Source organism: Bos mutus, chromosome 23 (assembly GCF_027580195.1).
Source record: "Bos mutus isolate GX-2022 chromosome 23, NWIPB_WYAK_1.1, whole genome shotgun sequence".
Lineage (NCBI taxonomy): Eukaryota > Metazoa > Chordata > Mammalia > Artiodactyla > Bovidae > Bos > Bos mutus.
The window spans coordinates 11,049,186-11,054,248 of record NC_091639.1 but is presented as its reverse complement, the minus strand read 5'-3'; the positions used below and the strand labels follow the sequence as shown (position 1 = coordinate 11,054,248).

Genomic DNA, 5,063 nt, shown 5'->3' with positions numbered 1-5,063 from the left:
AGTGCACAACGTTCAAGACAAATCATGTATAAGCCAGGATTCCCCATACCTCAATATGTGAAAATTTCTTCCATCCAGTAGTCCTGGAAGATGCATGAAATATACACACACACATACACACACACCAGAGAATTATAATCTAATTCCTTTGTTGCCTTCTAAACCCCAACAAATTTGTGCCTTCATTTTGTCCATCTGACATCTGATTTTCTCCTATCTCATGTCAAAATTGGGCTTTCCTGATAGCTCAGGAGGGCATGGCAACCCACACCAGTATTCTTGCCTGGAGAATCCCCATGGACAGAGGAGCCTGGCAGCCTACAGCCCAGGGGGTCACAAAGAGTCAAACACAACTGAGCAATGAAGCACAGCACAGCATATCGAGATTATTTTCAGGAGTCACTTAACTTCTCTGAGCCTCACCTTTAAAAGGAAAGGATCAGATGAAACCATCGTTGAGATCTCCTCTAGCTCTAACACAAGTCATTTATTACTATGCTTTTGTGATCTTCACAAGAAAGGACCAGGGTAATCAGGGTGCTTGTTCCGTAAATACAGATTGTTAACACTTAACCATTTAATTTAACAACAGGAAAAAACAAGCAAGTGCATGTATCCAAACATTTGAAGAACCATGTCAATTCTTACTGAATTTATAAAACATAGAAACATATTCTACTTTCAATATAAGGCCCACTTGTGCTCTCACCTCTTTCTTCAGCTTTTCTCTCTTTTGTTCTTGTCGTTTTTTCAGTTCTTTCTGTCGAGGAGAGAGACAGAATGTTGAGGTCGCTGGAGACACATCTGCAGACTGGGTCCTCTGGTTAGATTTTCCGTTCCCCTTACTTCGATCTGAGTTGACAGCAGAGCTTGGGTAAGTCTTGGGGTTGGGTGGTGGCTGAGGGATGTAAGTCAGTGGCTCTTCTGTTGATGAGGGAGCAAGAGCATGTACTTTGGCTACTGGCTCTTCTTTCTTGACTCCACTGACAGACGAATTGGGAGATCTGGGTGACAACTGCTGAGGTTCACCTTCTGTACTATTAGCATTATTAATGGGAGGCAAAACCCCCTGACTCTTAATGTCTTGTAAATTCACAAGTTCAAACTTTCCATCTCTCTCCATTAGGATTTTCCTATCCTTGTTTTCTTCACAATTTCCATCAGTAAGTGACAGGATCACATTTTCTTGTCTAAATTCATTGGAAATACATAACTGTGACAGTTTTCCAGACACATTACTTTCATTTTCAAAATAATTTTTGTAAGTATCACTGTCTTCCAGAGGAGGAACTTCTAAATCAACTAATTTGTCCTTGAATTTAAGTTTGCGTTCCCTTTTATCATTCACTGGTTCTTGATTTTGTAGAAGTCTGTTGGCTTGTATAATTTTCTCCATAATATATCTCCTTAATTCCTCATCCTCTTCCTCCTCCAGGTCTTGATGGCTTTCTAGTTTGGATTCTTGCAAAGAGTTTTCACTATCTGAATCTGATATGGGGTCCAAAGGTTGAATACTTGGTACAGAAATAAAGTCATTTCTTCTCAGTGAAACCTCATCCTTCAAAGATTTATCAGGATCAGAAAGGTGCTTGGTGTGTTCTATTTCTGTTTCATTCTCTTTTAAGTCTTGGTTAATATTCTCTTCATTCCCACAAGCCATCTCCATTATGCTGGCACCGCTTTTTTTCTTTTCATTAATCAACCACTCCAGGTCCTTTTCAAAGTCATCTTCATATTCTCCACTGTCTTTTGAATCAGTATCTTTATTTTCATTCATTTTCTGTTTGTTAAAGAATAATGCTGTGTAAGACGAGCGGCTGGAGTCACAAAGATCGCTTTTGGTCTTTTTTTTTTCCCCCCTAGAAGGAGATTATGAGGGATTGTTTCTTAGACCTATAAAAGGGGGAAATAAGCCTGTAATAGCTAAGTTAGAGACAAAGTACCCAGTATACCTGATAATGAAGCTTGTGTTGCTTCAATTCAGAGGTTTTGAATGAGGCTCTTGTTAGGAGTACTTTTCCTCCTGTGACATCTCCACTGTTTAAAAAAGTTGAGGTTTTGTGAGAAGTTCTCCATCGGTGAGCTCACTGTCGTTTGGTGCTGTGTTCCCTGGCTGGGGACCGCCAGGTGACGAGCACTGGCTGATTACGATTGTGTAATGCACAGCGATTAGGCTCACTTCAGGACAGAACTCCAATCACGGAGGAACAAGCCATTCAGTGTACGCCCCGGGCTTTTCATTGGCATGTTCGACGGTTTATTAGGACAATAAACCCATCTGTTCACTTGCATTTCTGTGTATCAATGGAGATTATACAGTAGTTACAGCAGAGGAGCCCCGTGTTTTTGTCCATGAGAACTTTGGAGAAAGAAACTACTTTCTTTCTCCCCCCTCCCCTCACTGAGATTCTCAGCACATCATAAAGGCAGTGTTTGCAAACTTATCACTTACTATGCGTAAGCCTCTGAACTGAAGCGATACCAGCTTCACTGGGGCTTCCCAGGTAGCCCTGGTGGTAAAGAACCCGCCTGCCAATGCAGGAGATGATGTAAGAGGCTCGGGTTCGATCTCTGGGTCAAGAAGGTCTCCAGGAGGAGAGGATGGCAACCCACTCCAGTGTCCTTGTCTGGAGAATCCCATGGACAGAGGAGCCTGGCGGGCTACAGTCCATGGGATCACAAAGAGTCGGGCAGAACTGAAGCAGCTTAGTATGCATGTACACACTCAAGTTTCATTATCAGGTACGTTGCATACTTTGTCTCTAATTTAGCTATTATAGGCTTGTTTCTGCCTTTCCTAGGTCTAAGAAACAATCCTCTTTTAGGGCGAAAAAAAGGCTGAAAGCAATCCTTGCCCATATTCTATACTGTTGACCCTGCAGCCTGGGTCACAGTAGACTGGGCTATGACTGGTCCTTGGGCTACAGGCAGACACGGAAGACACGGAAAGCATGAGGCAGCCTGGTGCAAAGAGCTTTGCTTATATGAGGCATTTTCTGTTAAAAGCAGAACTGGAGAAATGATCTTGAACCTTCCTCTGGTCACCCAGGGAGGGGCCCAGTTGGCAGCTATGCCAGAAAGGGAGAGGCGTAAAGAGAGGGCACCAAGCTGAAGTCACCAGGCGGCAGGTGTCCTGTGGTAGAGCAAGGCGGAGAAAGAGTGAAAAGCGAGAGCGGAGGGGTCAGAGACAGAGAAATAAATGGGGCTGGAAGACTCGCCAAGAGAGGGGACAGGGGCCATTTTTTCTCTGAAATGACAGCTACTAAGAGCTGCTCAGGACACGAGAATATTTGTGGTTTCCTCAAAGACAACAGGAACCTTCCAGTTCCAGGAGCCGAGTCTCAGAACACAGGCAGTTCCTGGGGTTCTCTTCCTTTGCTGTGAGCGTTCTTACCTAAGGGATGAGGGGCAGCATGCCCCGGGGTAGCTCAAGCAAACCCGTTCTCCATCCCCCTGGGCAGAGCCTCAGCCTCCCCCACGAGGCACCTGGATTCACTCTCTCCTTCACACAGCGCTTCGAGATCAGCCAGCGCCCTGTGGCTTGTGCCCCAAATGTTGCAAATGGAGTGATGGGGAGGGTGCCTGTTTGAAGGAGCGGCAGAGTGAGGATGGAATTCAGCCTGGAATCCTGGAGTCAGGGAGCTCAGGGGACTCTGAGGTCACAGCTGCTGTTCCAGCCAGAGCTTCTGCCGCCCTTCCCTGCAGGCAGCTCAGGTTTCAGCGCTCAGCTCGCTTGTCCTCAAAGATAGAACCCACAGGGAAGTCTGTTAACACTGTGGCTGAGGAGGTGTGGCCTCAGACCAGCTAAACCAGCATCTCCAGAGATTGGGTCAGCACTGATATTTTTTAAATGCTCCCCAAGTGATTCTCAAAAGCAGCCAGGGTTGAGAACCCTCCACTTACCTGCATTTAAAGGGCTCTAGTTTCCTGTTAGAATCAGTTTCACTGTATCAGTTTCCACTGACAGGGGCAACTCCTGTGGACACAGAGGAACTCCTCGGGATGGGGCCTCCTATTTGCCCTTTTCCTCAGTCCTTTTCAGTTATTGAAATTCCCCCCTCTCCCCACCTATATTAAGCTGATCCTTAACTATAGATAATAACTGTCTCAATCATTTTTTTTGTAAGTAGTTCTTATTTTAAAGTTTCAGTTTGAATTAAATTCTCCCACTCGAAGAGATTTCTGTTCCATAGTGGTTCAGAAGATGTAATTTCTGAGATATACTTTCTCCAGGGAAAACCACTTATTTGTCAACATTATAGAATCTGTTCTCCTCTACTCATGCAGGTCCCTCCCTACACTTGGATGAATGGAGTTACTTGGTTATTAATGAATATTTCATATCATATAGACTTCACAGACGGAGAAGGCAATGGCACCCCACTCCAGCACTCTTGCCTGGAAAATCCCATGGACAGAGGAGCCTGGTGTGCTGCAGTCCATGGGGTCGCGAAGAGTCAGACACGACTGAGCGACTTCACTTTCACTTTTCAGTTTCATGCATTGGAGAAGGAAATGGCAACCCACTCCAGTGTTCTTGCCTGGAGTATCCCAGGGACGGGGGAGCCTGGTGGGCTGCAGACTATGGGGTCGCACAGAATCGGACACGACTGACGCAACTTAGCAGCAGCAGCAGACTTCACAGACAAAAAATAAAAGAAGTTTCCTCCTCTAACCTACTGAGTAGTACCTTTCTCTCATCTGAGCAGGAAAGATGGGGTTAGACGCTTGATGACATTTATTTACAGTGAGATTTCAAAACAAACTGATGCAGCTGAGCTGTCCCTCACTTTTCTTTCCATGTGGCTCTCGGTGAAAATGCTCATGCCCTACTTTGCTGGGAGTCTTACTCCACGCAGTACTTGCCTTGTTGGTTTGTGATCTTCCTTCTTCAAACTTTGATTCCCTCCCACACATTCCCTCTTCTTTTAAGTTCACCTGGGCTCTAACCTTCACTCTGCTGTTGGAACTCCCCTCCTCCACCTCTCTGGTTCCTGGTTTCTTTTTCAACATGCCATGCTAATGTTACCTTCTAGCTTTATTTAGCTTACTTTATTCTTAGA

The 5,063-nt window shown here is 45.1% G+C and overlaps 1 pseudogene; it reads right to left on the bottom strand.

The window, feature by feature from the left end:
* Positions 1–560: 560 nt before the first annotated feature.
* LOC138984917 (coiled-coil domain-containing protein 181 pseudogene) lies at positions 561–1,777 on the bottom strand (annotated as a pseudogene).
* Positions 1,778–5,063: the final 3,286 nt, after the last annotated feature.